Source organism: Odocoileus virginianus, chromosome 3 (genome assembly GCF_023699985.2).
Source record: "Odocoileus virginianus isolate 20LAN1187 ecotype Illinois chromosome 3, Ovbor_1.2, whole genome shotgun sequence".
Lineage (NCBI taxonomy): Eukaryota > Metazoa > Chordata > Mammalia > Artiodactyla > Cervidae > Odocoileus > Odocoileus virginianus.
In genome coordinates this window covers 28,174,809-28,197,539 of record NC_069676.1, presented here as the reverse complement: position 1 = coordinate 28,197,539, position 22,731 = coordinate 28,174,809, and the positions used below count along the sequence as shown (strand labels likewise).

Genomic DNA, 22,731 nt, shown 5'->3' with positions numbered 1-22,731 from the left:
CTCCCTCAGCTTCCTCTCGAGGACCCCATGGGGCTCGCTGTGTGGGGCAGCTATTTTTATTTCTAATCTTTCTAATTAAATTTTTGCCAGTAGAGTTTAATATGTCATCATATATTTTACCTTGCTTTCATCTATTATGAAATTTTTTCACCTTTGAGTAGTTTCATATTTTATTCACTGCTTTAAATGAATGATTGTTTTTTATTTATCTTAGATTTTTATTGTATTTATTTACTGATTTACAGTGTTGTGTTAGTATCAGATATATAGCACAGTGATTCAGTTTTATATATATATATATATATGTATATTCTTTTTCAGATTATTTTCCCTTATAGGTTGTTACATGATATTGAGTATAGTTCCCTATGCTATACAGTAGGTCCTTGTTGGTTGTTTATTTCATATATAGTAGTATGTATATTTTAATCTCAAACTGCTCATTTATCCTTCTCCCCTTTCCTTCTTGGGAACCATAAGTTTGTTTTCTATGTCTGTAGGTCCATTTCTATCTTGTAAGTAAGTTCATTTGTATCTTTTTAAAAGTGAATTAATTTTCAAAAGCATTATCAATAGACCCTTGCAATGCTTTCAAATTAGAGAATGACATCTGAAGTGTGCTTGTCACGCCATATATAAAAATGAATGAGGAATGTTGATTATGTGGTCAAACAACCAGTTTTTACAACTGCTATCCATTGACTGATCACTGAGTGCCCGATGAAATTCCAGCCCTTCTCCTTCACCGTAGTCTCCTAACAGTGTTTGCAGGTAAAACTGAATTGCTTTCCTTCTTTCTCCTGATAGAAGAAGGTCTTTTTGTAAGAAGTCAGACAGCCAAAGCTAAATCTGTGTTTTAGCACAGGGTTGTGACCTGGCAATGGGGCTGGGCCAGTCCCTACCCAGACGAATTCTTGTACTTTGCCCTGAGCAGAAGTACAACTGTTGACTTCTGACTCATCAGCTTTAGCCAGGTTCAGATGACACCAGTTTGAGGAGATGTCATGATAACCTGGAATTTTGTGTTAGAAGCTGTTTCTGCAGTCGGGGTTTGCTCCTCTAGTCAGTTCTGGGTCTAGAAAAGTTCTGTGGAGTTCATCTTTCTGTGATCTTGAGGATTCTAAATGCCTGGCTGTGGGGGCTGACAGTCAACTTCACTGGAAGCCTAGGTCAGAGTCGATGTGATTCAGGTGAGCACGTCTGTGACAGGGTGCTGTGCAGGGCCTCAAGGGGGCTGGCAGGGAGGGCCCAGCACAAGTAGCAGGCACAGCCAGAGCTGTGAGCGGGGCGATGGGTGAGGGCTGGGGAGGCAGGCACGGAGACGTGGAGTGTGAGGCTCCATTCCATCAGCCCTAGCATGTACTTACACTCATTTATTCAGCCCGTGGTTCTTTTTGTCTTCTTTTGGCTGTGAGGCTTGTGGAATCTTAGTTCCCTGACCAGGAATTGAATCCAGGCCCTTGGCAGTAATAGCGTGAGCACCAAGGAACTGCCCGACCTGTGGGTCTTGAGGCCCGCAGCACACCCTCTGTTGCACGGGGTACCAGGGATGCCGTCACTCTGAGCAGTTTCTTTCCAAAACCCTCAAGAAATTCCAGAACTCTCTTTCAGAAGATTCTTCCTGTTTGTGAACACCTCCTAATCAACTAATCTTGTGTCTCTGCATGGAGAGCTAAATGTATAACTACATTTGTGTTAACAAGCTGAAATGGGAGCAAACTGTTAACCTCAGTTTTCTCAACTTTAAAATAGGTGAACAATAATACCTAACCGTAAAGTCGTTGCCAGTGTTAAATGGCACGAGGCATGTGAACTGTCTGGCAGGATGTCTGTCTCAGATTACATTTAGTGCAAAAAGAATCTCCACTGTAATCAGGCCTCTCTCTGCCTCCACACCTTGGCTCAGTCCTTCTCTGAAAGCCAGGTACTGAAACACAGTGTAGAAGCCTGTGTGAAAGACAGCAGGACCAGGGTCTTCCAAGTTTCCCTGGGGAAACCAGGGAGCGTTTAATGGATGTGATTGTCTGAGTAGAGAGGACAATTGATGTGTGTCCTTAGGTGCTGACCAGTATCACCGTGTTCTGCTTGTTTTAATACTGGCCCATACAGCTTGGGGCATCCCAGGGGACGCTAGTGGTAAAGAACCTGCCTGTCAATGCAGGAGACAAAAGAGATGCAGGTTCAGTCCCTGGGTGGGGAAGATCCCCTGGAGGAGGGCATGGCAACCCGCTCCAGTATTCTTGCCGGGAGAATCCCATGGACAGAGGGGCCTGGTGGGCTATAGTCAGGGTCAGAAAGAGCCAGACACGACTGATGTGACTTAGCCCCATGCACAATACAACATGAGAGCCAGCTTTTGTGAATCAGGCAGATCCTTAGGTTTATTTTGTAACTTTGATCTCCTTGAGAGGACTTTCATGAGAACGGAAGGAGCAATACCACTAAAGAGTGGACCTTGGATGCCTTCCAGCCACTCCCTAACCATGTGTTTAATGGTCTCCAGTTGTTTAAATCCTCTGAGCTTTGGCTCCCATGAATAGGGATAATAGAAACTGCTTCACATCCATTTGGGATTATTTTAATCAAATGAAATAATAGATGTAAATTCCTTAGCATGTGATTGGTTCTGTAGTAGTTTTTGGCATTTGTTTTTAAAAATTTAAATCTATATGTTGGATTTCTAGGGTGAGTTCCCTGAGTTAAGCTTTTGTGGGATTTCTGATTTGAATACGTTCGCTACTGTAACCCCTTCTCCTGATCCTTCTCTTTACCACCAAAGCAAAACAGAAACAACAAAAATAATGCCTTTCAAGTAAATATTTGATAGAAATTCAAGTGTAGCAAAGGGATTTGGGATGTATGAAGTTGAATTAAAGTTTGACCTATATTTGCTTTATTCATGAACTGTTTAGAACTTTCTCAAATCCAGTAGATGCACTCCATCAAAACCAATTAATGATAAAGTTTTACAAAATACAAAATTTGGTGCCATGAATAAAGTTTGTTTAGAACTTGAGAGCTCAACGATTATGACTTCATTTTGATGGGGAAAAAGGCTTATGGATTGGCCGTGCAGATATGCAGTTCTCCTTTTAAAATTTTTCCATCATTTGCTTAAGGTTTATGGAACAATGGACTGGTTCCAAATTGGGAAAGGAGTACATCAAGGCTGTATATTGTCACCTTACTTATTTAACTTATATGCTGAGTACATTGTGTGAAATTCCAAACTGGATGAAGCACAAGCTGGAATCAAGATTGCAGGGAGAGGTATTGATAACCTGAGACATGCAGATCAGTCAATTCAGTTCAGTCGCTCAGTTGTGTCTGACTCTTTGCAACGCCATAGACTGCAACATGCGAGGCTTCCCTGTCCATCACCAATGCCCAGAGCCTACTCAAACTCATGTCTATCACGTTGGTGATATCATCCAACCATCTCGTCCTCTGTCGTACCCTTCTCCTCTCACCTTCAATCTTTCCCAGCATCAGGGTCTTTTCCAATGACTCAGTTCTTCGCATCAGGTGGCCAAAGTATTGGAGTTTCAGTGTCAGCATCAGTCCTTCCAGTGAATATTCAGGACTGATTTCCTTCAGGATGGACTGGTTGGATCTCCTTGCCATCCAAGGGACTCTCAAGAGTCTTCTCCAACACCATAGTTCAAAAGCATCAATTCTTCAGTGCTCAGCTTTCTTTATAGTCAAACTCTCACATCCATACATGACTACTAGAAAACCCATAGCTCTATACCACTATATATGACTATACAGTGGAAGTGACAAACAGATTCAAGGGATTAGATCTGATAGAGTGCATGAAGAGCTATGGATGGAGGTTCATGACATTGTACAGGAGGCAGTGATCAAGACCATCCCCAAGAAAAAGAAATGCAAAAAAGCAAAATAGTTCTTTGACAAGGCCTTACAAATAGCTGAGAAAAGAAGAGAAGTGAAAGTCAAAGGAGGAAAGGAAAGATACCCATTTGAATGCAGAGTTCCAAAGAATAGCAAGGAGAGACAAGAAAGCCTTCCTCAGTGATCAGTGCAGAGAAATAGAGGAAAACAGTAGAATGGGAAAGACTAGAGATCTCTTCAAGAAAATTAGATACCAAGGGAACATTTCTTGCAAAGATGAGCACAATAAATGACAGAAATGGTTTGGACATAACAGAGCAGAAGATATAAAGAAGAGGTGGCAAGAATACACAGAACTATACAAAAAAATATCTTTAGGACCCAGAAAACCACGATGATGTGATCACCCATCTAGAGCCACACATCCTGGAATGTGAAGTCAAGTGGGCCTTAGGAAGCACCACTATGAACAAAGTTAGTGGAGGTGTTGGAATTCCAGTTGAGCTATTTCAAATCCTAAAAGATGATGCTGTGAAAGTGCTGCACTCAGTATGCCAGCAAATTTGGAAGACTCATCAGTGGCCACAGGACTGGAAAAGGTCAGTTTTCATTCCAGTCCCAAAGGCAATGCCAAAGAGTGTTCAAACTACCACACAATTGCACTCATCTCACATGCTAGCTAAGTAATGCTCAAAATTCTCCAAGCCAGGCTTAAACAGTATGTGAACCGTGAACTTCCAGATGTTCAAGCTGGATTTAGAAAAGCAAGCACAACCAGAAATCAACTTGCCAACATCCGCTGGATCATCGAAAAAGGAAGAGTTCTAGAAAAACATCTACTTTCGCTTTATTGACTACGCCAAAGCCTTTTACTTTGTGGATCACAACAAACTGGAAAATTCTTCAAGAGGTGGGAATACCAGACCACCTGACCTGCCTCCTGAGAAGTCTATATGCGAGTCAAGAGGCAACAATTAGAACTGGACATGGAACAACAGACTGGTTCCAAATAGGAAAAGGAGTACATCAAGGCTGTATATTGTCACCCTGCTTATTTAACTTATACGCAGAGTACATCATGAGAAATGCTGGGCTGGATGAAGCACAAGCTGGAATCAAGATTGCCGGGAGAAATATCAATAACCTCAGATATGCAGATAACACCACCGTTATGGCAAAAAGCGAAAAACTAAAGAACCTCTTGATGAAATTGAAAGAGGAGAGTGAAAAAGTTGGGTTAAAACTCAACATTCAGAAGATTAAGATCATGGCATCTGGTCCCATCACTTCATGGCAAATAGATGGGGAAACAATGGAAACAGCAGCAGCCTTTATTTCCATGGGCTACAAAATCATTGCCGATGGTGACTGCTTGCTCCTTGGAAGAAAAGCTATGACAAACTTATTATATTAAAAAGCAGAGACGTTACTTTGCTCACAAAGGTCCATCTAGTCAAAGCTATGGTTTTTCCAGTAGTCATGTATGGATGTGAGAGTTGGACTATAAAGAAAGCTGAGCGCCAAAGGATTGATGCTTTTGAACTGTGGTGTTGGAGAAGACTCTTGAGAGTCCCTTGGACTGCAAGGAGATCCAACCAGTCCATCCTGAAGGAAATCATTCCTGAATATTCATTGGAGGGATTGATGCTGAAGTGGAAGCTTTAATACTTTGGCCACCTGATGCGAAGAACCATCCTGATGCTGGGAAGGATTGAAGGCAGGAGGGGAAGGGGACGACAGAGGATGAGATGGTTGTATGGCATCACCCACTCAATGGATATGAGTTTGAGCACACTCTCTGAGCTGGTGATGGACAGGGAAGCCTGACGTGCTGCAGACCATGGGGTTGCAGAGTCAGACACGACTGAGCGACTGAACTGAGCTATGCCTTCTAAGGGGAGTGCAGTGGGGCAGAAAGTGTCTGGGCCTGAAGCTAACTCCGAGCTGGGTTCTGACTTGGATCAGCCTGTTCATGGCAGTCTGCTCATTTGTAAGGTTGGGGGAATGCTGGCACCATGAATCTTGAGGATAAATATGTAACTGAAATAATAAATGAAAGGCACATAGTATGGTGCTGGATATGCAGTAAAAAATAGTTGCTGTTACTATCCTGGATCTGAAAAACAGGAGAATGATAGACTTCTTTATTGCAGCAGCTCACAAGAAGCACGTGTTTCCCCATTTCACATGTCTTCTCTGCCTCTGGCCTGGGCATCCCTGCTCTCCTGCTCAGGGCCACCTGCCCAGGGGTTCAAAGTCCCTTGGAGTTTACACTGCACGGGAGGAAACTGTTTGCCTTGCCAGGTAGATTGCACATGATAAGCCTTCAGTCTGGAGATTATAATGAAGAGTGCTGTGATTCTCACTTTGTGAGAGGTGTGTGTAGAGTTATTCTTATTGGGACCAATGTGCCAGCAGCCCCCATGAGCAGGGCTCCCCCTGAACCAGCTGGACCCCAAGGGCTCTGGCCTTGTTGCTGCCTGAGTGGTGATGGTGGAGGGGCATTATCTAGTACCATGTGGGAAGTTCCTGGAATTTGTAGTCAGATTTGCACCCAGTTCACTGGGAGTTTAATTTAGGCAATTGAAGAGTTTTCCAGTATTGCTATTAAACATCAGAGAGGAACTTGAAACAGAAACTCTGTACCAGCTCATCAGAGAATGAATTTTGGTAATTGGAGGAAGTGTTTCGTAAGCGTCAATGTCCAGTAATGTGCAGAGTTAAAATATAGGAAACATTCTCATATTGAATATGGGTATAGAACAGGGTAGCGCTAGTGATAAGAACCTGCCTACCAATGCAGGAGAGACACAGGTACAACCCCTGGGTTGGGAAGATGTTCTGGAGGAGGGCCACCCACTGCAGTATTCTTGCCTAGAGAATTCCATGGACAGAGGAGCCTGGTAGGCTACAGTCCATGGGGTTGCAGAGAGTTGGACATGACTGAAGTGACTTAGCATCTATGTGTGTGTGGAACCAAAAGTTCCAGGGAAAGTTTTGTTGAATAGTAATAATGAAAAATGATTTAAAATCTTGTGTGTGTTAATAGTATGTGACAGGTAGACTAAGTGTTTCTTGTGTTTGATTTGTCCAGTGTTTTCTTCTGTTGGCTCCCCTGGGTCTGTGCAGGAAGACCTCCTGGCCGGACACAGAACTGTAGAGATATGACTTTCTTGCTGGGTTTCCCTACCCCATTTTGTTTTTTTGCCTTCTGAGCAATTCCACTGATGTTCTTCAAGTGATGTATGAACTGTTCTTAAATGAATGTGGGTAGGCCCTCGTTTCTCAGTGGCTTCCATATTGTCATTTTGAAAGTATGTATTTTCCAGTGTTTTAGATTTGGAGAGTTTTAAAAAGCAGCATTTGCTTTATGTTAGAGATATTTTCTAACATTTGTTTAGCATTTGTTTTAGCATCAGTTTATATAAAAATAAAGAAACATTAGTCTTTGAAAGTCCCTTAACATAATTTGAACTGATCAATTGCTTAGTTAATATATTCATAACATTGTAACAGTTCATTTTTAGGGATAATTCCATGAAAGATAGATGGAGATGGTTAATGGTGACTGCCTTTTAACCTCTTGTGCTCTTAGGCTTAACATATAAAGAAATCAAAGTTTTCTCTCTTATAAAGTAGCATGATTAATCAGTATAACTTAGTAAATCAAGTCTTCAAATGCCTGCTTGGTGCCCACTATGGGCAATTGACAACAATAAGGCATGATTCTAACCCTCAAGGAGTTTGCAGTTTAGTTCCACACATATGACTCAGCACTCATGAAGCAATAGTGAATGCTTTATGATAATATGTAGGAAAGTAACAAGTTGTATTGAATGGATATTTTGAGAATGGCATCAATGAGGACTGAAGTACTAGGAAGACTTCCTACAAGGAACTGGGCTTACGCTGCATTCTGAAGTGTAGGAAGGATCTAAATAAGTATATGGAAAGGATAAGGCTTTTATGAAGGACCCCACCTCACCCAAGTTAAAAACACGAAAATGAATTTATGTGATGGGAGATGGGGAGAGAGCAATGTGCAGTGTGCTGGAGGTGATGGTGAGTGGAGAGTGAAGGACTCCAGGTGCCTGGGGCTGAGCCCAGCATCAGAGGTCCCTGTGAAGGACTGCCATTTTCTGTTTCTCCTGGAGGGTGCGCACCACCAGGGTTGAGATATCAGAGTCCATTCCACTCTCAAAGGGTGGCAGGGAGAGGAGGGCGCATTCTAGTAGGTGGAATGTCTGAATTGCTTGGGGTTGGAGAGGAGAGAACGCCCATCACCAGTGTCAAGTGGGAATGGTATTGGAAACTATGAAACTGTGAAATCTGATAACTTTGTGCAGAAATAGATACCTGCATATCACCTATCTGGTGCCAGTAAGTAATATCTCCATATCTAGAAGACATTTTTAGGTTAAAACCATAGAGATTGCCAGGAGAAATACCAATAATCTCAGATATGCAGATGATAACACTGTAATGGCAGAAAGTAAAGAGGAACTAAAGAGCCTCTTGATGAGGGTGAAAGAGGAGAGGGAAAAAGCTGGTTTGAAACTCAACATTTAAGAAAAACTAAGATCATGGCATCTGGTCCCATCACTTCATGGTAAGTAGAAGGGGAAAAAGTGGAAACAGTGGCAGATTTTATTTTCCTGGGCTCCAAAATCACTGCAGACAGTGACTGCAGCCATGAAACTGAAAGATGTTTGCTCCTTGGAAGAAAAGCTGTGATCAACCTAGACAGCATATTAAAAAGCAGAAACATCACTTTGCCAGCAAAGGTTCATCTAGTCAAAGCCACAGTTTTTCCAGTAGTCATGTGTGGATATGAGAGTTGGACAATAAAAAAGGCTGAGCACCAAAGAATTGATGCTTTTGAACTGTGGTGTTGGAGAAGACTCTTGAGAGTCTTTGGACTGCAAGGAGATCCAACCAGTCAATCCTAAAGGAAATCAGTCCTGAATATTCATTGTAAGGATTGATGCTGAAGCTGAAGCTCTGAAACTTTGGCCACCTGATGCGAAGAACTGACTCACTGGAAAGACCCTGATGCTGGAAAAGATTGAGGGTAGGAGGAGAAGAGGGTCACAGAGGGTGAGATGGTTGAATGGCATCCCTGACTCGATGGACATGACTTTGAGCAAACTCCAGGAGATAGTTTAGGAGAGGGAAGCCTGACGTGCTGCAGTCCACAGGGCTGCAAAGAGTCGGACACAACTTAGTGACAAAACAACGTAAGTCTGTATGTGCATTTTTGTAAAGTACTTATGTTTATTGTGGACAAGGTTCGTTCTTTATTTCGCAACATCTAGACTTTCTAGATGTCCTGACGTGACAATGCATGATAAAAAGTAAAGCTAGTGAATTCACTCATTTGTAAATATCTTTGTTATAATTAATTTTTTTAAAAAGGCAGCATTTCAGGCATGGACTTGCTAAACCATCAGGACTTGTTCAGTAGCTTGGCAGCAGAGGGGCAGAAGGAAGTATAAAGGGAGGTGTGTGTGGATGTGTTTAATAACAGCTGAGTGTGCATCTCTTGGCTATCCTATAGAAATGCATTGTTAAGTAACTCAGTGGAAATGTACCTCCTTGCAAATACTTTAATAGTTTAGGTAGACAGTGAATCCTCCTAGAAGCATTTTACTTTGTCTACTCTGTTGCTTTCTGTCTCATCTTTAAATTGAACATTAAGAGAATGTAGTATTTTAATCATAATTCTGCCAATATCTTTATCTAGAGCCATTTGCCATTTTTGTCTTTTCTGAAATTTTTGTCACCAAGCAAGGCAGGGTTACATTTCTTTTTTCCTTCCAGATTGAGTTGGTGTAGTATATTCTTGATTATCAAAATACCCATAGCTTTGGGACCTTGCTTAGCTGGTAAAGAATCTGACTGCAATGCAGGAGACCTCAGTTCGATTCCTGGGTTGGGAAGATCCCCTGGAGAAGGAAATGGCTACCTACTCCGCTATTCTGGCTTGGAGAATTCCATGGACTATATAGTCTATGGGTTGCAAAGAGTCGGACATGACTGAGTGCCTTTGGCACTGTGGGATCTTGAAATGGTAAATATTCATGATGTGTGAAAAAGCAGGATACATATGAAACCTGAAAGGACATATCAAATGGTAAACTGCTTCTCGTTATGGATGACTTTTGTTTTTTTCTTCTTGTGTTTTTTGGTTTTCTATTATGTATATATTAACTTTCAAGAAATGATATTTTAAAAACCTTAATAAGAGATAAACAGGGCTGCAGATCATATTTCTGCACAGTGTAGTGACATGAAAATGAGGATATCATGTTCATTAAACTTAACCTTGATGTACAGAATGTTTCCAAAAGGGGTTGATTGGAGTCCTGCTAATGCAGGAAATGTAAGAGATGCAGGTTTGATCCCTGGGTTGAGAAGATCCCCTGGAGGAGGTCATGCAACCCATTCCAGTACTCTTAACTGGAGAATTCCATGGACAGGGGAGCCTGAAAGTCTACAGTCCAGAGAGCCACAAAGAGTTGGACATGAGTGAAGTGACTTAGCCTGCATGAAAGCCTCATTTCAGTTCAGTTCAGTCTCTCAGCCGTGTCTGACTCTTTGCGACCCCACAGATTGCAGCACGTCAGGCTTCCCTGTCCATCACCGATTCCCAGAGCTTGCTTGAGCTCATGTCCAGCGAATCGGTGATGCCATCCAATCATCTCATCCTCTGTCGTCCCCTTCTCCTTCCACCTTCAATCTTGCCCAGCATCATGGTCTTTTCCAATGAGTCAGTTCTTTGCATAAGGTGGCCAAAGTATTGGAGCTTCAGCATCAGGCCTTCCAGTGAATATTCAGGACTGATTTCTTTTAGGATGGACTGGTTGGATCTCCTTGCAGTCCAAGAGACTCTCAAGAGTCTTCTCCAACACCACAGTTCAAAAGCATCAATTCTTTGGTGCTCAGCTTTCTGTATAGTCCAACTCTCACATCCATACATGACCGCTGGAAAAGCCAAAGCTTTGACTAGATGGACATTTGTTGGCAAAGAACTGTCTCAACTTTTTGGTATGCTGTCTAGGTTGGTTATAGCTTTTCTTCCAAGGAGCAAGCTCTTTTAATATCATGGCTGCAGTCACTATCTGCAATGATTTTGGAGCCCAAGAAAATAAAGTCTGTCTCTGTTTTCCTTGTTTTTCCATCTGTTTGCTATGAAGTGATGGGACCCGATGCCATGATCTTAGTTTTCTGAATGTTGATTTTTAAGCCAGCTTTTTCACTCTCTTCTTTCACTTTCATGAAGAGGCTCTTTATTTCTTCTTCACTTCTTCTGTAAGGGTGTTGTCATCTGCATATCTGAGGTTATTGATATTTCTCCCTGCAATCTTGATTCCAGTTTGTGCTTCTTCCAGCCCAGCGTTTCTCATGATGTACTCTGCATATAAGTTAAATAAGCAGGGTGACAATATACAGCCTTGATGTACTCCTTTCCCAATTTGGAACCAGTCTGTTGTTCCATGTCTAGTTCTAACTGTTGCTTCTTGACCTGCATACAGATTTCTCAGGAGGTATAAAGCTTCATATTTACTTAATTAAACTATGTGGAGCAACAATCAGCGCATCATCCTTAGGAGCCACCTGCAGGTGGGTCTGAAATCTTTCACAAGTGGAATAGCAGGCTTGAATGTAGCGTTTCTGGTGTTTCTGAGAAGCATGCCACCGACAGGGCAGCTTGTTTCAAATTGCATCCCAAATTGGTAAAACTCTTTTATTTTGAATATCTGAGTAAGAGCTACTAGGATGGAGCTGGAGACAAGGGGGAGGGGAACAGGAAGCAGAAACTTTGCTCATGTGCTCATGTGCTCTTCATCTGTCAGTTGCCCATTTTTCATATGAGCTTTTGCAATAACTTGGTAGCGGGAACCCATCCTTAAGTGAGGGTTGCAGGAAGCTGCCTGTTTGCTTTTCCAGCTCACCCTTTCCACCTGAGCCCAAAGTTGAATTTTGCCTCTAAAAGTGGAAAATGGGACTGATAAAAAATGTTTAGTCTGCCAGGCCTTGTTTTATTTATCATATCAGAAAAGAAGAACAGTGTTGTGTTGTGCTGTGGTCAGAATAGAAGCCGACCTTGCTTGTTCACAAAAGCTCAAATCCTGGAGATAAGGGGGCAAAATAATAGAGTACAATGGAAAGAGTAGAGTGTAATTATTTGTAGCTTGTCAAGGGAAGCCCTCTCAAGCCCCAAGCGATTCAAATCTGGGAACTCTGCACAATTCTGTAAACCAACCCCAAGCAGCATCAGAGAAATCTCCCCTGACCCGCAGACAGGGCTGAAATTGCATCCGTTTGTCATGCACTGAGCATGCCAGCCTCACACAATATCATTTGGTTGCAAATGGGCCTGCCCCCAAAGCCCCGAAATACATTCTGCGGTATCTGACTCTTGGCCTGCGATTTGTCATGTCCCTGCTGCTATCAGTGTACAGTAATTTTAATAGATTCTGATGGCTTCCTGGTAGAAACACGGAATGCATCTGGTTTGGGCGTAGGACTCTGAAGAAACTCTTCTGGCCGAAAACAACAGGAATGCATGCAGAAAACATTGGCAATGCATTTTATTTCATTAAAAATTTGTTTTAGGTTACAAGTTTGTGTTTTCTGAATTATAGAGGAAAAAAAATTCCCTGCACAGTTTCAGAGAGGTTGAACATGCTTGTTTTTCTCTTTTAAGCAGTTGACTCTTTAGACATGTATGGCTGGCAGCAGTATCAATTTTTAGAAGTCACAGCTGTAAGGATGGAATCAGTCTAGTAAATGTAACTGTTTCTTTAACCCCCTTCCTACTCTGCATGTGGTCCATGGAGCAGCAGTAGGCATGGAAGTTTGTTAGAAATGTACTCTTGGGCCCCGTGCCAGACCTAGGGGAGTCACTCTGCATCCTCACAAGATCCCCAGGAGATGCACAGGTACAAGGGAGGGTGAGAAGCTGAGAATCTCAGGCTTAGGGCTTCCAGTCAGAGAGCTGTGTTCAGATTCCATCTTTCTGACTGTGTTTGACTTTGGGCGATTTGCGCTAAAGCCCCAGACTCCTCATCTACACAGTGGGGTTTATATAACTATATCACGTGGTTATTTTAAGGATGGAATTAAGTTATGATTGAGTACAAATGTATCTCTGCCTACACCTCTGTATATGGTGGTGGTGCTTGTTCAGTCTCTCAGTTGTGTCCGACTCTGAGCGACTCTACGGACTGCAGCACGCCAGGCTTCCCTGTCCTTCACTGTCTCCTGGAGTTTGCTCAAACTCATGTCCATTGAGTTGGTGATGCCATCCAACCATCTCATCCTCTGTATTTATATGGTGCCTGTATTTATACGGAAGGCATGCACGCATGCTAAGTCGCTTCAGTCATGTCCAGCTCTTTGCAGTCCTATAGACTGTAGCTTGCCAGGTTCTTCTGTGCAAGGGATTCTTCAAGCAAGAATACTGGAGTGAGTTGCCATGCCCTCCTCCAGGTGATCTGCCCAACCCAGGGATCGAACCCACGTCTCGTACGTCTCCTGCATTGGCAGGCAGGTTCTTTACCACTAGTGCCACCTGGGGAGCCCCCGAGGGAGCATATAATAAATGAAAGATGGGTGGTGGTACCTCCATGGATTTTGCCTTAAGAACATGAGAAATTGGTCTAATTGTGAAGTAATTCACCTGCAAATAATTCCCACAATAGGGGGATTATGAATTTGTTGAAGACCTGTAGCTGAGTGTGACTAGTCTTCCTCCTCACATAATCCCGTGTGCTCACCTTTGTTCTACAGTGCTGTTCTGTCATGACTTAGAGTATATGGCGGCGTGATGGACAGTGCCTGTCCCTGGAGAGGTATATTAGATGCACCCACCAGTTCCCTGGAGGCCCGGCTCGGTGCCACCTCACCTTCTGCAGGTCCTGGTTGCAGACGATGCCCAGCCCCCTGGTCCAGCGTGGAAGAAGCATGCTCTCATCCATAGGCCCTGTGTTCTGGTCCCACTGTGGCTGCTCAGGGCAGTCTATCTTCCCCAAACCTCTTGATCATCACAGGCAGTGGGTGCAGGGACTTTCTGCTAGTGTGGGCCTGCTGGGGAAAGTACAGAGACATAAAGTAACAGGCAGATATAAATCAACTTTTCTTTTTTAAATTAGAAAACCCTGATTTTTCCTCCCTTCATCTCTTTCTCCCCTGCTTCTAATCTCTCAGTCTCTGCCTGTAAATGTAAAATTTTGGGCTCACTGGCTTTTAAAATTATACACCCATGGCTGATTCATGTCAATGTATGACAAAAACACTATAATATTGTAAAGTAATTAGCCTCCAATTAAAATAAATTTAAAAATTATGAACAATAACATAAAACTTTAGTTAAATCACTCAAAGATCATATTTTATTTCCATATCTGGACCAGGTAAGGCAGTGGAAGATATAAGGGAGAAATGGGAGGGGGTGAAGAACTGGGCAAGACCAAGCGCAGAGACAGGGGGCATGGTGTCAGAGTGGATGGGTGAGCAGAGAGGAAGGGGTGGTGTACTAAGCAGGGAGCATAGGCAAGAGGGAGAGTCAGATAGGCTACCAAGGTTTGTGCAGGATCAGTTGTGAAAGTGAAAGCCACTCAGTCGTGTCCAACTCTTTGCGACCGTGTGGACTGTATAGTCCATGGAATTCTCTGGGCCAGAATACAGGAGTGGTTGCCATTCTCTTCCCCAGGGGATCTTCCCAACCCAGGGCTCAGCCCCAGGTCTCCCACATTGGAGGTGGATTCTTTACCAGCTGAGCCACCGCGGAAGCCCGAGAATACTGGAGTGGTTAGCCTATCCCTTCTTAAGGGGATCTTCCCGACCTAGGAATCGAACCAGGGTCTCTTGCCTTGCAGGCAGATTATTTACCAGTGGGCTAAATTAGCTAGTGCATCTGTGTTTCAGAAGATAGAAGGTAACTGTCCCTCAGGGAGATTTCCTCATCTTGAAACTACATGTAAAATCTTGCACAGTATGTGTATGTATGTTTCCATGGAGGTCTGCAGATTTTCACATCTGTAACCCCAAGAAAGGCTGAGAAATCATTTACTGTAAATCACAATTCCAGGTGACCTTCCTGTCAGAGATGACAATTTTCTAAGTAGTATTTCTGTATATTTGATTTCCTCTTTTGTTAAGCAGTCTTGTTCATGTCATAGCGTCTTTCTGTATTTGTTTATATATGGTTAGTATCCAGCCCAATTTCTTGATGAGTCTTCAACAAATGGCATATCTTCCTGAATATTACATCTTTTTTCTTTCGAGATGGTTCTCTTTTGCCATAACTCTCTGAACTTCTGTTAATGTTTGTGCATTCCATTAAGGAGTTAATGCATCCAGCAGGCTTTCAGAACTGTCAGAAATGTATTACCCAAGATTGTCACATCATTGATTCTTATGTTAGAACTTTGCCTGGATAGATTGATAACTATTTTCTGTGGTGAGCTCATTGGTTGTGTAGAGGGAGCTGATTTAGTGTCAGAGTATTAATGACACAGTTTGATTTATTCAGTTGAGTGTCTGAGTCCATTTTAACTTATGAAATTAGAATTTGGACATCTCAGATGTGAAACACATTTTCTAACTTTTCCTGGGGTTCGTATAGGAGTACATCAGTTTATCTGAATTATGAATCTTCTTTCTACTTATTGTGATGTTGAATTACCCTCAGTTTTTTTAAACTTTTTCTTTTATATTGGGATACAGCTGATTAGTAATGTTGTGATAGTTTCAGGTGAACATTGAAGAGACTCAGTCATACTTATACCTGTATCCGTTCTCCCCGAAACCCCTCTCCCATCCAAGCTGCCACATCACATGTTTCCCTGGACTGTACAGCAGGTCCTTGTTGGGCCCTCAGTTGACAAAACATACATGGGACAGTCCATTTCCCTCCACAGTCAGGTCTGTACTCAGTCCTTGTAGTCCAGCTGCAGCTGACTTATCTTAAACTTTCATAGGGCTCCCCTGGTGACTCAGTGGTAAAAAAAACCCACCTGCCAATGCAAGAGATGCGGGTTCGATCCCTGTGTTGGGAAGATCCCCTGGAGAAGGAAATGGAAATCCCAAGGACATTGGAGCCTGGCGGGCTATCATCCTTGGGGTCGCAAAAGAGTTTGGACACGACTTGGTGACTAAACAACAAACTTTAATAATACAGAGTAAGCAATAGAGACTGTACGATGTGTCAGGTGAGACTAAGAGAAAGGTTCTGACGGAAGAGTGGGCAGATGAGATTGAACACAGACCCCTCCCAGAGAGGCTCCCAGTCTTGGTACCCGTACAACTCCCCACCCCCGCAATTTCTTGGCACCTGTTATTCAATATCAGCATATTAAACAGAGATAGGGCAGGCCATAGAGGTAATGGGACCAGAGGAAATGTATTTTAAATTTTATTTTGAAATAATTTCAAATTACAGAAGGTTGCAAGAGTAATACAATGACTTCTCATTGCTTTGTAACCAGATTTACCAGTTTTAAACATTTTGCCACTTTTGCTTTATTTTCTTCCCTGCCTTCCTCTCTTAATATACATAGGGTTTTTTTTTTTTTTTTCTGAACCATTTATGAGTAGACTGTATACTTTATATGTCTCCTAACATAACCACAGTGACATTGTCAAATCAGGAAATGTAACATTGACCCAGGATTATTTGGTAGGCTGTATCACGAGCTTGTCAGTTGACTGAATAATATCCTTTAGAGTAGAGGGCCCCTGTCTCCGGGACCTAATCCCTGATGATCCGAGGTGGAGCTGATGCAATAATAATAGAAATAAAGTGTGCAATAAATGTAATGTGTGAGAATCATCCTGAAACCACTCCCACCTTGGTCTGTGAAAGAATTGTCTTCCACAAAACTGGTCTCTGGTGCCAAGAAGATTGGGGACCAATGCTTTAGAGCATTTTATTCCTGCTGGTACAGAGTCCAGATAAGCGTTTTATTTAGTTGTCATGTCTTTTCAGTCCCCTTTAACCTGGAATTCTCTCTCAGTCTTTCTTTGTCTTCCACGACACTGTTGCTTTTATAAAAGACAGTTCAAATAGACCACCCTTAACTTTAGCTTTGTCCACTGGCTTCTAATGGGTAGACTCAGGTCATGGATTTCGGCCTGGAAATCCCCATTCATGTCATTGTGTCCTTGGTAGGGTTTCACATTCAGAGGCGCTTGGTATTTTTGCCCCAATTGGTGATGATCGTTTTGAGCACCTGCTTAGGTTTTGTTGGGTTTTACTGTTGTAGATTTACTGTTTTCACTTTTGTAACTAATACATAACATCTGAAGAGACATTTTATGATTGCATAAATGTTCTCTTCCTCTCGAGGTTTCCTCCCTGATTCAGCACCCACTGATAATTCTCACCTGAATAAGCTTTTCTGTGATGGTGGCAAAATGGAGATTTTCTAACTCCATCATTCTCTCTCCTGTAAGGAAGAGGTTTGCCTTCAGAGGCATTTTTAAAAGTGCAGGCTTAAACAGCCCGGTCCTAACCGTTAAGTCCCCAATGTTATCCTCTCTTGACTGAAATTGATTATTTTTAAGGAAATGTGCACTAGATGTGCAGTGACTATAATCATAATCCTTTTTTAACCTATTCAAAACTATTATTAGTTAAAACTTTTATCCCTCCAATAACTTCCTGTAAGAGTTATAAAACACAGCAGTAGGGTGTGAAATAGAAACTAAAAGCCTCTTTCTTTCCTTTTGCTCATCTCTCAGAGGTAATAGGTATATATGCCCTTCAGACAAAATATAATTATTATTTGGCAAATTGCTTTTTTCCTTTTTAAGTTTATTTGGCTGTGCCGGGTCTTGGTTGGCAGCATGTGGAACCTTGTTCTCTGACCAGGGATTGAACCCAGAACCCCTAAATTGGGAGCTCAAAATCTAAGCACTGGACTACCAGAGAAGTCCCAAATTGCTTTTTTAAATTGAGGATTTATGTATCAAATCTTTTTGACCTTATAAAACCTTACCTAACACTTTTTACCTGACGGTATTTTTTCTTTTTCCTGTTTGGAATTGTTCAGGAGTGTTGACTTTAAAGTGCTTATCTATTTGAATATTAGCATAGTCTGTTTTAAAAAATACTGATGTGTAGGTAACTTTAAGAACTCTCTCTAGAAAAGTGTTTAATAATAATAACAATAATAAACAAGTTAAATTAAAAAAAGAAGTTGTCAAAAAGCTATATATAGTATGAGACTGTGGGGAAAAAAAATAGCTTTATTTTTGCAGGTACAAATATACCAACATGATAATCATAGTTACCACTAGGGAAGATAATGTAGAGAGGGGGAAATGTGGGAATTTTAACTTTGTTTTGCTTGTGTTTTTTACAGTGACAATATATCCATATGAAAAAAATACAATATAATCTACCTGTTAAGTATAAGTTATGCAGTTACCTCAAATGTTCATTTGTCTCCTCCAACACTTATTCACTTTCCAGTAATAATGCATCCTCCCAAAAAAGGCTTCTCATTATTCTGGAGAAATATTGCTAGATCTTCAAGTTTTATTAAAAATTAAATTGGCTTTGGTCTGAGTTGTTTATGTATAAACTGATTGTTTCAAACTCGTTATTATATTCAGCTGTATTATTCTTTGAATAGATTTTTTGGAATAGCCAGGAAAATTAATGTTTCTATGAAGGAATGTGTAGTGAGTGGTAGATACTGACTTATGGGCAAACGCATAAGAACAAAGAATGTGTGTAAGTTGGAGACCGTCTAGTGACCAACAATTCTGTCATTGAAATAGGACTATTAAGGGTAAGAATATGAGTGCTGTGAGGTCAGAAACATATGTCTTTAACACAGCACCAACAAACAATGGAGTAGTCCTTGTAACAGGTTTATTTCTTTTTGTTTTTCTTCCAGTGATCTATTTTGAAGGAATATTCGTGTCATAGTACAAAGAGTACTTATATTCATGCAGACTCACTGGTCGTTAACATTTTGCCACTTAATGCTTTGTTCTCTCTCTCTCTGACGCATACTGCTGTTTATTTATTTTGGATGAATCCTTTGAAAATAAGTCACACAATTACTTTCACCCCTAAATTGCAACATTTCATTCCTTTGACCCAGTGGTTAACTACAGTAATGGTCTTTGGCCTGGTTAAGCTATTAAATTGATAGTTGCAAAATGATTTTCTAATTCAATCATTTTTTCCATGTCTATTAACTGGCATTCTTCTGTGAAGAGGAGCTTCTCCACTTCCTAGTTCTCCCCTTACATCTCTGTAGACTTTTTAAAATTATAGGTTTTTTCTAATGTTGTCATTATTCTTTTAATGCCCCAATTTGTCCCGTGGGATCTCATTCAAGCCGACACTTGTGTCCTTTTGACATGACCCCATTTGTCTCTGGTCACCATTTCTTGCTTTCTGTTCAACAAATTATGAAGGTTCACCATGGACTTGCCCAATTCTAGACTTTCCCAAGGACCCTGCTTCCTTTTAGCGGGGAATGACATCTAGAAATGAAGTTATGGATGCTAAGTGTGCTATAGTTTATCATTGCTACCAGACCCTTTCAGTTGCTAGAACAAACAAAGATAGTTATATAAAATATATTGTATACTTATTATATTTGCATGTGTTTTATATATATATATATATATGGCTATATATTAGACATACAATAGTCATATGAATATATGCACTTTTAAAATTTTGACATTTCGTGTATCTCTTTTTTCTTCATACATAAAATTTCCAGCATTTCAAGCCCAAAATCATTCTAACAGTAAGCCTACCAAATAAAATTTAAGATCTTTATGCAATCCTCTTTATCCTAGAATATGACCTGTTATGTTTGTGTAGTTAGAGTACTGTGTTCAAAAGTCACTTGAATTATTTACTCCATATTGTTATGTTAAAAGTTTAATGTACATTTAGGCTCTTTGTTTATGTTCAATTTGTGGGTTGTTTGTTTGTTTGTTTTAGCTTTTTTGTTTAATTTAAATTTATGAATATGTAGGACAATTTATTTGGTTCGAAACGATATAAAAATGTCCTTTTGGAAGAGTGAGGCTCCCCTTGCATTCTATGCACGTATCTACAGGAGTTAGTGTCACTGTTCTGGTTTATACTTCTTGTGTTTCTCTTTTTGTACACACACACACTTATCCGAGTGTATCTCCATTCCTTCATTTACCATTCATAACAATTAATATACTATTTATAATCTCTCTTCTTTACTTTTTTCAGTTGGTATATCCTAGAAAATCCTCCGTATGAGTTCTTAAGAATCCTCCTTACTTGTAATGGGCACGTGCTCCTTCGTGTGTGTCTACTCTCCTATGGATAGGCATTGGGTTTTCACTGTTCTGCTCTTACAAATAATACTTTTGCAGCAACTTTTAATGAGCAACTGCTATGGACACACCACTCCAGGATGTCTGGCTCTAGATGAGTGATCACACAATTGTGATTATATGGGTCGTGAAGATCTTTTTTGTACAGTTCTTCTGTGTATTCTTGCCACCTCTTCTTAATATCTTCTGCTTCTGTTAGGTCCATACCATATCTGTCCTTTATCGAGCCCATCTTTGTATGAAATGTTCCCTTGGTATCTCTAATTTTCTTGAAGAGATCTCTAGTCTTTCCCATTCTCTTGTTTTCCTCTATTTCTTTGCATTGATTGCTGAGGAAGCCTTTCTTATCTCTCCTTGTTATTCTTTGGAACTCTGCTTTCAAATGGGAATATCTTTCCTTTTCTCCTTTGCTTTGCGCTTCTCTTCTTTTCACAGCTATTTGTAAGGCCTTCTCAGACAACCATTTTGCCTTTTTGCATTTCTTTTCCATGGGGATGGTCTTGATCCCTGACTCCTGTACAATGTCATGAACCTCTGTCCATAGTTCATCAGGCTCTGTCTATCAGATCTAGTCCCTTAAATCTATTTCTCACTTCCACTTACAGTCATAAGCCAGACATCCTGGAATGTGAAGTCAGGTGGGCCTTAGAAAGCATCACTACGAACAAAGCTAGTGGTTGTGATGGAATTCCAGTTGAGCTATTTCAAATCCTGAAAGATGATGCTGTGAAAGTACTGCACTCAGTATGCCAGCAAATTTGGAAAACTCAGCAGTGACCACAGGACTGGAAAAGGTCAATTTTCATTCCAATCCCTAAGAAAGGCAATGCCAAAGAATGCTCAAACTACCGCACAATTGCACTCATCTCACACGCTAGTAAAGTAATGCTCAAAATTCTCCAAGCCAGCCTTCAGCAATACGTGAACCAAGAACTTCCAGATGTTCAAACTGGTTTTAGAAAAGGCAGAGGAACCAAAGATCAAATTGCCAATATCCGCTGGATCATCGAAAAAGCAAGAGAGTTCAAGAAAAACATCTATTTCTGCTTTATTGACTACGCCAAAGCCTTCGACTGTGTGGATCACAATAAACTGTGGAAAATTCTGAAGGAGATGGGAATACCAGACCACCTGACCCTCCTCTTGAGAAACCTGTATGCAGGTCAGGAAGCAGCAGTTAGAACTGGACAAGGAACAACAGACTGGTTCCAAATAGGAAAAGGAGTACGTCAAGGCTGTATATTGTCACGCTGCTTATTTAACTTGTATGTATGCAGTACATCATGAGAAACGCTGGGCTGGAAGAAGCACAAGCTGGAATTAAGATTGCCGGGAGAAATATCAATAACCTCAGATATGCAGATGACACCACCCTTATGGCAGAAAGTGAAGAGGAACTAAAAAGCCTCTTGATGAAAGTGAAGGAGGAGAGTGAAAAAGTTGGCTTAAAGCTCAACATTCAGAAAACTAAGATCATGGAATCTGGTCCCATCACTTCATGGGAAATTGTTGGGGAGACAGTGGAAACAATGTCAGACTTTATTTTTTTGGGCTCCAAAATCACTGCAGATGGTGATTGCAGCCATGAAATTAAAAGACACTTACTCTTTGGAAGGAAAGTTATGACCAACCTAGACAGCATATTAAAAAGCAGAGAAATTACATTGCCAACAAAGGTCCGTCTGGTCAAGGCTATGGTTTTTCCAGTGGTCCTGTATGGATGTGAGAATTGGACTGTGAAGAAAGCTGAGCACCGAAAAGTTGATGCTTTTGAACTATGGTGTTGGAGAAGACTCTTGAGAGTCCCTTGGACTGCAAGGAGATCCAACCAGTCCATCCTAAAGATCAGTCCTGGGTGTTCATTGGAAGGACTGATGCTGAAGCTGAAACTTTAATACTTAGGCCACCTCATGCGAAGAGTTGACTCATTGGAAAAGACCCTGATGCTGGGAGGGATTGGGGGCAGGAGGAGAAGGGGACGACAGAGGATGAGATGGCTGGATGGCATCACCAACTCGCTGGACATGAGTTTGGGTAAATTCTGGGAGTTTGTGATGGACAGGGAGGCCTGGCATGCTGCAATTCATGGGGTCGCAAAGAGTTGGACATGACTGAGCGACTGAATTGAACTGAACTGGCTGATGGACACAACATTTTCTCAGTACTGCTTTGTGACATGTGCTGTTCTGTGCTTAGTCAGTTCAGTCATGTCCAACTCTTCATGACCCCGTGGCCGGTAGCCTGTCAGGCCCCTCTGTCCATGGGGATTCTCCAGGCGAGAATACTGGAGTGGGTTGCCATGCTCTCCTCCAGGGGATCTTCCTAACCCAGGGATTGAACCCAGCTCTCCCACATTACAGGTGGATTCTTTACCATCTGAGCCACCAAGGAAGCCCCTTTGTGACATAGTGAATAAGATTTATTTTCTGCCCTTGAAATGCTAGTCCAGTGGGGGGAGGTTTTTTAGAAGTGGACTAGGAAAAGAAATGGCCCAGTATCTAGTAGTTTAATATAATCTAGATA

At 41.5% G+C, this 22,731-nt stretch overlaps 1 protein-coding gene across 2 annotated transcripts in view; it reads left to right on the top strand.

Moving 5' to 3' along the window:
- The window catches only part of SNX24 (sorting nexin 24), a 163,664-nt gene that overhangs the window by 17,359 nt on the left and 123,574 nt on the right, over window positions 1-22,731 (top strand). Inside the window, exon 1 of one of the 2 annotated variants that reach the window (XM_070465103.1) lies at window positions 1,127-1,190. The exons of the other annotated variant lie outside the window; for it this stretch is intronic. The gene's annotated coding sequence lies outside the window, so the exon portion shown is untranslated. Of the gene's footprint in view, window positions 1-1,126; window positions 1,191-22,731 lie in introns of those variants that run through there. 2 annotated transcript variants of the gene reach the window in all.